A 14,207-nucleotide genomic window follows, 5' to 3' on the forward strand; every position below is an offset into this window, starting at 1 on the left:
GACGACTGACCGTACTCCACCATCTAGAAGACTTCCCTCAAACTACCAATCCCTCCTCCCTACAATCGCGCACCCGCACCCGTAATCTCTCCTTCCAATCATGCAAGGCACATAGAAAAAAAGGAAACTGATCTCCGCACAGACTGCTCCATCTCCGGCGCTGTCTCTTCTGCCCAACCCTCCATTTGGTGCCCCGCTCCACCCCTGATGGGCTAATGCCAACCAAAGATTGTGCTTCAGCTAGAGCAGTTGCCAAGGCGTAGGCAAGCGATGCGGTCAACGCGGGGCGGCGGCGGCAGCAGCTTGATGAAGGGAACGGTGATGGCCAAGACGTGCACTCCGGCGGGGCTGGCGTGGACCTGGCGGAAGGCAGCCGGATCGGGTGGACGATGGGCGGCGCCGGCGAGTCGGAGGCACGACGGTGGCGGCTGAGCTCCTCCATGGCCTGCCGCGTTTCCAAGGAGAGAGAGAGAGAGCTTCGAAGGTGAGGAGATAGAGAAGAACGTAAAGAAGGGAGAGAAGGAAGGGCAGGGGCGCGGCGGCCTCGACGGTGAACCTCCGGTGGCGACGGTCTCCGGCGAGAGGCAGCGCACGGCACCGGCGCGAGCCTATGGGGCAGCGGCGGCGGCTTGGAGCTGCGGCTGCCATCCAAACGTATCCAAAATGCCCGATGTCGCCAAAGGTTGTGCATATTGGGTATGTATATGGATCGCTATCAAACCTGCTTACAAAATATTGGCATGATTTATCCTGCTGTTGGCTATATCTGAAGTATTACATACCAAATCAATGATTCTTTGTGTTTTGAGGCCACATTCATGTTGATTCCGTCAACACAGCACTCGGATCCCTGTAGGTAGAACCATAAGAATAAGACTGGTCCTCTGATCCCTGTAGGCCTTCAATACCCATTTAGGAATTAGGACGTTCCGGAGGCACACAACAACCTGAATTTTTAAGGCGCCCCTGATTTAGTAGGTATTGTTTGTTTGCAAGTTTGCATTGCCTGCAGATTTTGTTAACCACATCTTTGAGATTTTTTTCCCGTTGATTTTGGTACAGAAACCAAATTACATTACCCCTGTAAATATTCCTTTGCTTTGGTAATTTGGTACAGATTCATTCTCTAGACTGATAAATTTTTTTGGCAAGAGTGTCAAATTTATTTTTGCATGTACTTGCCTCCTTTTGTTTGTTATTAAAAAAATGACCTCCTTTGATTTACAGGAATCTTGTTGGGAATCATCATTATGTCAAAATGGTTCTGATCTGCTATGTCTCTATCACCTCCTTAATAGAAAATCTCAATGAGGTACGACCCTTTTCTTTTCTTTATGCCTCCCTTGACTTGGTAGCATAATCTTTGAAGGCTCCATTTTATCATGCTCGATAGTAGATGCAGATTAGAAATTTCTTCGCATTAGAATGTACTTTATGCCCCTTTTCTTTCTTTATGCCTCCCATGATTAGAAATTCTTGAAGGCTTCATCCTGGGAGTTGATTATAAATCTATTTGTATGACCTCTTTGTGTAGTTGTTTTATTTATCGGGAACTTAGAAAGCGTCGTAGTCTTAAGTCTGATTCTAAGTTATCATTGCTAATTTGCTGGCAGCAAAACAAGACTACGAGAAGGAGAACTCAACGAGAGGATAGCGAAGCTGGCCGGTGGTGTCACTGTCATTCAGGTATTAATGGAGGGCATTATCTGTTGACATGCTGCTCTTTTCCTTGATAACCTGTTGGAAGGAAGGATGATATGGTGACTGTAACCCATGACTTGATAGGTGGGAGGACGAACATAAACTGAACTTAAAGAGAAGTTGGGAGGTGAGGATGCTCTCGTGCAACTAGGTGAGTCAATCAATGTTTTGTCATTGAACATTTCGAGTTGTCAACTTTATGTTTGCTTTTCAAAGAAGCAGAATTAAGTCAATTAGTTTGTTGCTTCCTTAAACCTTCTGAATTGCTTCTTCTTTTCGCACGCTGCCGCTGAGTAAGGTATTGTTGTTGGTGGAGTGTGCACTCTTTTCAAATTGGCTGCTAAAAGTTGATGTGTCAAGGATACCTTGGTTGCATAAGGTAAAATAAACGAATGGCATTGCCCTAATACTCGCAGCCAACACGATCCACCACATGTGGGTCACAAACAATCATGTTGAACCATTGAGCATTTTAGTTTTTCCATTCAAAATGATTGCGAAGAATGTCGGTGTCAATGGCAGCATTGTTACCGAGAAGGTTCGATCTCATTTACTAATATGAAGTTGATATATTTCTGCATAGATCTAAATAACATAAAAGATGATGTCGTACCAGGTTCTTTCTAGCTGCAAGCATGCAATCCTTCTGTTCGGTAGTACGAGGACTTAATGGCTGCTGGTATCATCGACCACAATAAAGTTTATAGCCACGTAGCTACCCAACACACTTTCTTGCTTGCCATTCTGAAATAGATACAATTGCGCAGTTAGGGTGATGATGCAACTTGTGGGATCATTTATTCTACCTTTTTTAATTGGGGCTGCATTATATATTTTATAGGCAGAACAGCCATTTTTCTTTTGGGAGATTTAGTCTTACTACTTTGGAATAAAAGTGTCCAGATCTAATCTTATTATCACCTTGCATTTTATCCAATGTATATTTGGGATGCCCCATGTCTATTTACATCATTGCTATCTTTTGCCACTTTATCCAATGTATGAATTATCTTATCTTTGGTCCACTTTGCAATTTTAAATGATGTATAATCTGGAAAAAATGATCTCCGCTCTGTGGGCTCAAGTGAGCTTAAGCTGATCGTCCACTTGCATCTGATGGTAACAGGGTAAGATGTATGCATAACTTCAATTCTTCTCTTGCATCTGCTCGGAACTTACATATTGGTTGTGTGTAAATTCATATCAGAAATCATTTTGCATAAAAACATTTTTTATCGAGGCCAGACACCGATTCTTCATCTAGTTGTTGGATCACAGTGATGTCTCACTTTTTAAAATACAATTTGAACGACATGCTATTTTGTATCCATTTAATTTATTTATTTGCAAAACATATTTTAGTTTTATACCACGTGAACTCACTTGATCAACGTTTGAAACGTGCGTTGCACGTACATGCTTACTAGACAATTGAGTGATGAGCAGTGCATGACGATAATGGTGTTGTGTGGGCCAATGGAGTGAAAGGAAATGTTGTGGCGATTTTTTTTAGAATGCCGATATATTAATTTATGTATCTATATATCTATACTAGACAATTGCCCGTGCGTTGCAACGGGAGTATAAACATTCTAATAAATTAGCCTGTGACTGCACGTCTATTATTATATTGATGCGCTAAAATCTTAGCAAGTTCTTCTATGCAATCACCATGATTTACCTGCCATTTTATTGTTAAGCACTTATTTGGTAAGAATTTAATGAATTACCAAACAAAATATGTTTTTATTTTGGTAAGTTAATAAAACATGAGACAATTGATTATATTTTAGTGAGAATTTATGGGAGAAAAATTAGAGGTGAGAGGAAAAATCAAAGAGGAGAAGGAAAGAGTGGGACGTATATAAGAAAGGTTGGACGAAAGAGAGGTGAAATGGGAACCTTACGTTCTTTTTAAGTAGTGTAAGTAGAGAAAGAGGAGAAGGAAAGAGTGGAACGTATATAAGAAAGATTGGACGAAAGAGAGGTGAAATGAGAACCTTACGTTCTTTTTAAGTAGTAGAGAAAGAGGAGAAGGAAAGAGTGCAACGTATATAAGAAAGGTTGGACAAAAGAGAGGTGAAATGAAAACCTTACATTTTTTAAGTAGTAGAGAAAGAGGAGAAGGAAAGAGTGGAACGTATATAAGAAAGGTTGGACGAAAGAGAGGTGAAATGAGAACCTTACGTTCTTTTTAAGTAGTAGAGATACCACTATAAAAATACCAAAGGCCATATCTAATTAATCTCGGCCGTCAAACCATGTCAATCCAACGATCTAGATTGTTTCAATGATGAGCGTTTAACATGTTTAACGCGCAATTAATACCCTACCAAATATCAATGGCTCTGCTAACCATATAATTAATGTGTACTAATTGATATCCTACCAGTAGCAATATTAGCATGCATTGCAAATACACATTTACTAGTTAATTAAAAGGTTCCTATAAATACGCCATGTAGTGTGAAACACTATTAAGAAAAACATCATCCAACCTACTACAAAACGAAAATTTCCCAATCTCATGAGTCACCACATTGGCTTGACGATTGAGAAGCTTAGTGATGCTCATCGCTGTCTTCTTTAGACAAGAGGGACATGTCAAATTTTAATTTGCAAGAAAAAAAGCACAAAAGCCAGATATCAACCAGCCTTCTAGAAGTTTGGTGCCCAGGAGCCTACAAGAAGACCGTTGTCCACTTGCGCAATTCGGCTAGTCAAAACTCATGAGCCCAAAAGTTATTGGTCTTTACCAAAGATCACCATCATGGTGGCGTTGACACTCTGACAAAAGGATCTACGAATCTCGGCTCTGGAGATGGGTCGACAATTCGATGGTGGCGGTGGCTTCTGGAGCGTGTGCATGCGATGCGGTCAGCTGGGCTGGATGTGTGCTCCCGGTACGCCATGCAGGCGACTCTATGATGACCTTAGATATAACTAGTGGGGCATTCTAATGGCATCCCCATTGTCGATTTTGTAGGTGTGACATGGTGGCTTCGGGTTGTCTGATATATGTTTTTATTAGTTCTTTGTTGAATAATTTAATAAAGAAGGTTGTGTGCATCTTTTCATGCACAAGCCTAGGGTTTTAACCTCTTCAAAAAAGTAAAATCCATCGGAATTTGGTCAAAACCGGTATCTCATGAAACTTTCCTCGAAAGCCAATATCCTAAGTTAGTACTCGAAATTTCTGAGTAGAGAAATTCACGATGTGCAAAAGCTAATAGTGTTGTTCGCTCGAGTTTTGGCCAAGTCCAAAATGCCTTGGGATTTGGTAAGCTAAGGTTTTTTTTTACCCCAAAACCGTAGAACAATAGTTTTATGGTAATTTTCACTAATAATAAAAATATATGTACAAACAGGTAAATAAAACATTCACAAATCAACTACCCAACTCATGTTTTCTCTAACATGATAAATGTGTTATCTTATGAGAACTATGAAAAGAGGGAGCTCATCCATTGCTCTAGGCAGGCAATGTTCTTTCTTTTAGTTGTACGCTTGACCAGAGACAGATCTTGATGTAGTCCATGCTTCCAGGCTTCCAGACTTGGGAGGGTATTGTTGAAGATCTTTCCATTCATTTGCATCCATATGTTCCAGCATCCGAAAATAACAATATCCATGGCAATCTATAGTGGGAAGACTTGCTTGAGGAAGATAATGTCATCAAAAGCAGATACTCCTCTGTGTCTATTTGGTGCAATGATGTCCCAGCATGAGAGTGCAAACTCGCAGTCCCAGAGTAAGTGTAGAGTTGTTTCCTCAACTTGTTCTTGGCAGAGTGCACGCTCATAACTCTGTAGCAAGATTTTTTTTCCTTTTGAGAAGGCTTATTGAGTTGATTCTGTCATATAGTAACAGCTAGAAGAAAATTTTATGCCTGATTCTGCTTGCTGCCTTATATAAATCTCTGAACAGGTGATGTGCCACTGAAGGACCCATCATATGTTTATACATCTTGCTGACAGAAAGTATACCAGACTTCCACTCAAATGTCCATATATCAGCAGTGTTTCCAAGTTGCTGCACAATTGATGTTAGTTCATTCAGTTGCTGAAAGGCAACTGTGTTAGACTATATATATACGAGGACTCTTGTATATACATGTATTTGTACTGTACCCTTTGGTACTCCTATATAATGAGATAGCCACACCCCGTTTAGGGTGTCGAGCAGTTTTCCAAACTATATGTTTTACATGGTATCAGTTTAGAGTTTTGATGTCTTCCGCTGCCCTTGCCGCCGCCGCCTCGGCCTCTTCCAACGTCGCCGTCGCTGCATCTGCCCAAGAACCGGCCTCCACCGCCGCTTCCTCGTCGCCCTTCATGGCGTCCCGCCCGCTGGCTACGGCCTGGTGGCAGGCTCAGCCGCCCGGCGGGACTCCCGCGGGTCAGATCGGATCGAGCGGGTCAGGCGGCCTGCCCTGCCGGCTTCTTCCAGCGCTCCATCCTCGACCATCGCCCCTGTGCTGCCGGGTCCTCACGACCCTGCATCCGCGCCTGTCGCAGCCCCCTCCGCCGTTCTACGACGTGCCCTGGTATGGCGCCCCTGCACCGACCTTTGGCGCCATCCGCCATCCTCGTTGGCCTGGCCGGCGCCCTACGGCGCGCCGCCGGTGCAGCCCTATGCTGGGCCATCGCACCCCCTATCGGTGTCAAAACCGGCAGATCTCGGGTAGGGGGTCCTGAACTGTGCGTCTAAGGCTAATGGTAACAAGAGGCGGGGGACACATTGTTTACCCAGGTTCGGGCCCTCTCGATGGAGGTAATACCCTACTTCCTGCTTGACTGATCTTGATGATATGAGTATTACAAGAGTTGATCTACCACGAGATCGTAGAGGCTAAACTCTAGAAGCTAGCCTATGATTATGATTTTTGTTGTCTACGGACTAAACCCTCCGGTTTATATAGACACCGGAGGGGGCTAGGGTTACACAGAGTCAGTTACAAAGAAGGAGATCTACATATCCGAATTGCCAAGCTTGTCTTCCATGCAAAGGAGAGTCCCACCCGGACACGGGACAAAGTCTTCAATCATATATCTTCATAGTCCAACAGTCCGGCCAAAGTATATAGTCCGGCTGTCCAAATACCCCCTAATCCAGGACTCCCTCAGTAGCCCCTTGCTACGTCTTGAGCTTGTGTTGGTTTTCCTTGAAGAGGAAAGGGTGATGCAGCAATAGTAGCGTAAGTATTTCCCTCAGTTTTTGAGAACCAAGGTATCAATCCAGTAGGAGGCTCCTCAAAAGTCCCACGCACCTACACAAACAAACAAAGAACTCACAACCAACGCAATAAAGGGGTTGTCAATCCCTTTACGGCCACTTGCGAAAGTGAGATCTGATAGAGATAATATGATAAGATAAATATATTTTTGGTATTTTATAATATAGATTGGAAAAGTAAAGATGCAAATAAAAGTAGATAAAGCTTATATGATAAGAGATAGACCCCGGGGCCATAGATTTCACTAGTGGCTTCTCTCAAGATAGCATAAGTATTACGGTGGGTGAACAAATTACTGTCGAGCAATTGATAGAAAAGCGAATAATTATGACATTATCTAGGCATGATCATGTATATAGGCATCACGTCTGTGACAAGTAGACCGACTCCTGTCTGCATCTACTACTATTACTCCACACATCGACCGTTATCCAGCATGCATATAGAGTATTAAGTTCATAAGAACAGAGTAACACATTAAGAAAGATGACATGATGTAGAGGGATAAACTCATGCAATATGATATAAACCCCATCTTTTTATCCTCGATGGCAACAATACAATACGTGCCTTGCTTCCCCTGCTGTCACTGGGAAAGGACACCACAAGATTGAACCCAAAGCTAAGTACTTCTCCCATTGCAAGAAAGATCAATCTAGTAGGACAAACCAAACTGATAATTCGAAGAGACTTGCAAAGATAACTTAATCACACATAAAAGAATTCAGAAGAGATTCAAATATTTCTCATAGATAAACTTCATCATAAACCAACAATTCCTCGGATCTCGACAAACACACCGCAAAAAGAGTTACATTGAATAGATCTCCAAGAAGATCGAGGAGAACATGGTATTGAGATCCAAAAAGAGAGAAGAAGCCATCTAGCTAATAACTATGGACCCGAATGTCTGTGGTAAACTACTCACAACTCATCGGAGGGGCTATGGTGTTGATGTAGAAGCCCTCCATGGTCGATTCCCCCTCTGGTGGAGCGCCGGCGAAGGCTCCAAGATGGTATCTCACGGATATAGAAGGTTACGGTGGTGGAAATAGTTTTTCATGGTCGCCTTTGATGTTCTCGGGGCACGTGGGTATATATAGGAGGAAGAAGTAGGTCGTTGGACGCCCGAGGGGCCCACGAGATAGGGGGCGTGCCCAGTAGGGGTGGGCGCGCCCTCCACCCTCGTGGCCGCCTTGACTGCTTCTTGACTTGCACTCCAAGTCCTCTGGATCACGTTCGTTCCAAAAATCACGCTCCCGAAGGTTTCATTCCGTTTGGACTCTGTTTGATATTCCTTTTCTTCAGAACACTGAATAGGCAAAAAACAGCAATACGGGCTGGGCCTCCGGTTAGTAGGTTAGTCCCAAAAATGATATAAATGTGTAAAGTAAAGCCCATAAACATCCAAAACGGGTAATATAATAGCATGGAACAATAAAAAAATTATAGATACATTGGAGACGTATCAAGCATCCCCAAGCTTAATTCCTGCTCGTCCTCGAGTAGGTAAATGATAAAAACAGAATTTTTGATGTGGAATGCTACCTAGCATATTTCTCAATGTAATTTTCTTTATTGTGGCATGAATGTTCAGATCCAAATGATTCAAATTAAAAGTTCATATTGACATAAGAAATAGTAATACTTCATGCATACTAATCAAGCAATCATGTCTTCTCAAAATAACATGGCCAAAGAAAGTTATCCCTACAAATCATATAGTCTGGCTGTTGCTCTATCTTCATCACACAAAATATTTAATCATGCACAACCCCGATGACAAGCCAAGCAATTGTTTCATACTTTAGTAATCTCAAACCTTTTCAACTTTCACGCAATACATGGGCGTGAGCCATGGACATAGCACTATATGTGAAATAGAATGGTGGTTGTGGAAAAGACAAAAAGGAGAAGATAGTCTCACATCAACTAGGCGTATCAACGGGCTAAGGAGATGCCCATTAATAGATATCAATGTGAGTGAGTAGGGATTGTGATGCAACGGATGCACTAGAGCTATAAATGTATGAAAGCTCAATAAAAGAAACTAAGTGGGTGTGCATCCAACTCGCTTTCTCACAAAGACCTAGGGCACTTTGAGGAAGCCCATCATTGGAATATACAAGCCAAGTTCTATAATGAAAAATTCCCACTAGTATATGAAAGTGACAACATAGGAGACTCTCTATCATGAAGATCATGGTGCTACTTTGAAGCACAAGTGTGGTAAAAAGGATAGTAGCATTGTCCCTTCTCTCTTTTTCTCTCATTTTTTTTCTTTTTGGGCCTTCCATTTTTCTTTTTCTTTTGGTCTTTCTTCTTTTTTTTTCTTTGGTGGGCTCTTTGGCCTCTTTTTTTGTAAAGTCCGAAGTCTCATCCTGACTTGTGAGGAAATCATAGTCTCCATCATCCTTTCCTCACCGGGACAATGCTCTAATAATGAAGATCATCACACTTTTATTTATTTACAACTCAAGATTACAACTCAATACTTAAACAAGATATGACTCTATATGAATGTCTCCGGTGGTGTACCGGGATATGCAATTAATCAAGAGCGACATGTATGAAAATTATGAAGGTGGCCTTGCCACAAATACGATGTCAACTACATGATCATGCAAAGAGCAATATGACAATGATGATGCGTGTCATAATAAACAGAACAGTGGAAAGTTGCAAGGCAATATATCTCGGAATGGCTATGGAAATGCCATAATAGGTAGGTATGGTGACTGTTTTGAGGAAGGTATATGGTGGGTGTATGGTACCGGCGAAAGTTGCGCGGCACAAGAGAGGCTAGCAATGGTGGAAGGTGAGAGTGCGTATAATCCATGGACTCAACATTAGTCATAAAGAACTCATATACTTATTGCAAAAATCTACAAGCCATTGAAAACAAAGTACTACGCGCATGCTCCTAGGGGGATAGATTGGTAGTAAAAGACCATCGCTCGTCCCCGACCGCCACTCATAAGGAAGACAATCAATAAATAAAATTATGCTCCAACTTCATCACAAAGCGGTTCACCATACGTGCATGCTACGGGAATCACAACCCTTAACATAAGTATTTTTCATAATCACCTCAACTAGCATGACTCTAATATCACCATCCTAATATCTCAGAACAATTATCAAGTATCAAATTGATCATAGCATCCAATTCACTTTCTATGATAGTTTTTATTATACCCAACTTGGATGCCTACCATTCTAGGACCAATTTTATAACCATAGCAAATACCATGCTGTTCTAAGAGACTCTCAAAATAATATAAGTGAAGCATGAGAGACTAACGATTTCTACAAAATTAAGCCACCGCCGTGCTCTGAAAGATATAAGTGAAGCACTAGAGCAAAAACTATCTAACTCAAAAGATATAAGTGAAGCACATAGAGTATTCTAATAAATTCTAATCAAGCGGGCTTCTCCCAAAAGGTGTGTACAGAAAGTATGATTTTGGAAAACTAAAAATCAAAGACTAATATCATACAAGACGCTCCAAGCAAAACACATATCATGTGGCGAATACAAATATAGCTCCAAGTAAAGTTACCGATAAACGAAGACGAAAGAGGGGATGCCTTCCGGGGGCATCCCCAAGCTTAGGCTTTTGGCTATTCTTGAATATCTTGGGGTGCCATGGGCATCCCCAAGCTTAGGCTCTTGCCACTCCTTATTCCACAGTCCATCAAATCTTTACCCAAAACTTGAAAACTTCACAACACAAAACTCAACAGGAAATCTCATAAGCTCCGTTAGTGAAAGAAAGCAAAGCCAACACATAAGGTACTGTAATGAACTCATTCTTTATTTATATTAGTGTTAAACCTACTGTATTTGAAGTTCTCTATGGTTCATACCACTTAATACTAGCCATAGATGCATCAAAATAAGCAAACAACACACGAAAAAACAGAATCTGTTAAAAACAGAACAGTCTGTAGCAATCTGTAACCCTAGAATACTTCTGGAACTCTAAAAATCCTACCAAAATAGAAAGTCGTGGGAAATTTTTCTATTGATCTACAACAAAACGAATCAACACAAAATCACGTTTCTGTGAATTAACAAAACTAATTTAGTGCGTGCAAAGTTTCTGTTTTTTAGCAGAATCAAATTAACTTTCACCATAGGTTATCCTATAGGTTCTACTTGGCACAGACACTAATTAAAACATGAAAACACATCTAAACAGAAGTTAAATACAAAATTTATTACTAAACGGAAACAAAAACAAAAAACACAAACAAAATTGGGTTGCCTCCCAACTAGCGCTATCGTTTAACGCCCCTAGCTAGGCATAAAAGCGAGGATAGATCTAAGTAGTGCATCTTTGGCACTCAATTCATAAGTAGCTCGCATGATAGATTCATAAGGTAATTTAATTTTCTTTCTTGGAAAGTGCTCCATGCCTTTCCTTAATGGAAAGTGGAATCTAATATTCCCTTCCTTCATATCAATAATCGCGCCAATCGTTCTAAGGAAAGGTCTACCAAGAATAATAGGGCAAGAAAGATTGCAATCTATATCAAGAACGATAAAATCTACGGGCACCAAATTTCTATTTGCAACAATGAGAACATCATTGATCCTTCCCATTGGCTTTTTAATGGTGGAATCCGCAAGGTGCAAATTTAAAGAGCAATCATCAAGATCATGGAAACCTAGAATATTACATAAAGTTTTCGGAATCGTGGAAACACTAGCACCCAAATCACATTAAGCATAAACTCATGATCTTTTATTTTAATCTTTATAGTAGGTTCCCACTCATCATAAATTTTTCTAGGTATAGAAACTTCCAAATTAAGTTTTTCATCAGAAGATTGTATCAAGGCATCAACGATATGTTTGGTAAAAGCTTTATTTTGACAATAAGCATGAGGAGAATTCACAATGGATTGCAACAAGGAAATACAACCTTCTAAAGAAAAATTATCATAATTAAATTCCTTGAAATCCAAGATAGTGGGTTCAATGCTATTTAAAGTTTTGACCTCTCCAATCCCACTTTTACCAAATTTAGCATCAAGATCTAAAAACTCCGAATTATTGGGACGCCTTTTAACTAAAATTGAGTCATCTCCAGTCCCATCATTATTAAGATTCATATTGCAAAAGAAAGACATAATAGGGGACACATAAATAACTTTAAGATCTTGATCATTATTTTCATGGAAACTAGAAGAACACACCTTTACAAAGCAATCTCTCTTAGCACGCAATCTAGCGGTTCTTTCTTTGCACTCGTCAATGGAAATTCTCATAGCTTTGAGAGACTCATTGATATCATGCTTAGGAGGAGTAGATCTAAGTTTCATAGAATCAACATCAAGCGAAAGTCTATCAACGTTCCTAGCCAAATCATCAACTTCAAGCAATTTTTCTTCAAGCAAGGCATTGAAATTATTTTGAGAGATCATAAATTCTTTCACACTATTCTCAAAATCAGAGGGAATCTTGTTAAAATTACCATAAGAATTATTGTAGTAATTTCCACAATTATTAGAGGAATTACTAGGGAACAGTCTAGGATTAAAGTTTCCTCTATAAGCATTGTTTCCAAAACTATTCCTACCAACAAAATTCACATCCATAGATTCATTATTATTCTCAATCAAAATAGACAAAGGCATATCATTGGGATCAATAGGAGCACTCTTAGTAGCAAACAATTTCATAAGTTCATCCATCTTCCCACTCAAAACATTAATTTCTTCTATAGCATGCACTTTTTTACTAGTAGATCTTTTGGTGTGCCATTGATAATAATTAGCCATAATATTATCAAGAAGTTTTGTAGCATCTCCTAAAGTGATTTCCATAAATGTGCCTCCCGCGGCCGAATCTAGAAGATTTCTAGAAGCAAAATTCAAGCCGGCATAAATTTTTTGTATGATCATCCATAAATTCAAACCATGAGTAGGGCAATTGTGAATCATCAATTTCATTCTTTCCCAAGATTGGGCAACATGCTCATGATCAAGTTGTTTAAAATTCATAACATCGCTCCTAAGAGTGATGATCTTAGCTTGAGGAAAATACTTAGAGATAAAAGCATCTTTTGCACTTGTTCCAAGAATCAATACTATTTTTAGGCAAAGACGAAAACCAAACTTTAGCACAATCTCTAAGTGAAAACGGAAATAACTTCAATTTAACAATATCATTATCCGTATCTTTTTTCTTTTGCATCTCACACAAATCAACAAAGTTGTTTAGATGGGTAGCGGCATCTTCACTAGGAAGGCCGGCGAATTGATCTTTCATAACAAGATTCTACAAAGCAATATTGATTTCACAAGACTCAACATCATTAAGAGAGCAATCGGAGTACTAAGGAAATCGTTATTGTTGGTATTGGAGAAATCACACAATTTGGTATTATCTTGCGCCATGGCGACAAGTAGTCCAACAAAGAAGCAAGCAAAAAGGCAAACGAAAGAGAGAGGAGAGTGGGAAAGAGAGGGTGAATAAAACGACAAGGGTGAAGTGGGGGAGAGGAAAACGAGAGGAAAATGGCAAATAATGTAAATGCGAGGGAGATGAGTTTGTGATGGGTACTTGGTATGTCTTGACTTGAGCGAAGACCTCCCCGGCAACGGCGCCAGAAATCCTTCTTGCTACGTCTTGAGCTTGCGTTGGTTTTCCTTGAAGAGTAAAGGGTGATGTAGCAATAGTAGTGTAAGTAATTCCCTCAGTTTTTTGAGAACCAAGGTATCAATCCAGTAGGAGGCTCCTCAAAAGTCCCACACACCTACACAAACAAACAAAGAACTCGCAACCAACGCAATAAAGGGGTTGTCAATCCCTTCACGGTCACTTGCGAAAGTGAGATCTGATAGAGATAATATGATAAGATAAATATATTTTTGGTATTTTATAATATAGAATGGAAAAGTCAAGATGCAAATAAAAGTAGATTGAAAGCTTATATGATAAGAGATAGACCCCGAGGCCATAGATTTCACTAGTGGCTTCTCTCAAGATAGCATAAGTATTACGGTGGGTGAACAAATTACTGTCGAGCAATTGATAGAAAAGCGAATAATTATGACATTATCTAGGCATGATCATGTATATAGGCATCACGTCCGTGACAAGTAGACCGACTCCTGCCTGCATCTACTACTATTACTCCACACATCGACCGCTATCCAACAAGCATCTAGAGTATTAAGTTCATAAGAACAGAGTAACGCATTAAGAAAGATGACATGATGTAGAGGGATAAACTCATGCAATATGATATAAACCCCA

General features: G+C 40.3%; 1 long non-coding RNA gene across 1 annotated transcript; it reads left to right on the forward strand.

The window, feature by feature from the left end:
• Nucleotides 1–69: 69 nt before the first annotated feature.
• LOC123137436 (uncharacterized) lies at nt 70–5,895 on the forward strand. Its single transcript, XR_006468284.1, has 5 exons — nt 70–696; nt 1,228–1,312; nt 1,614–1,686; nt 1,786–5,452; nt 5,629–5,895. It is a non-coding gene; the product is annotated as an uncharacterized lncRNA (long non-coding RNA).
• Nucleotides 5,896–14,207: the final 8,312 nt, after the last annotated feature.

This window comes from Triticum aestivum, chromosome 6B, assembly GCF_018294505.1.
Source record: "Triticum aestivum cultivar Chinese Spring chromosome 6B, IWGSC CS RefSeq v2.1, whole genome shotgun sequence".
In the NCBI taxonomy this organism is placed as follows: Eukaryota; Viridiplantae; Streptophyta; class Magnoliopsida; order Poales; family Poaceae; genus Triticum; species Triticum aestivum.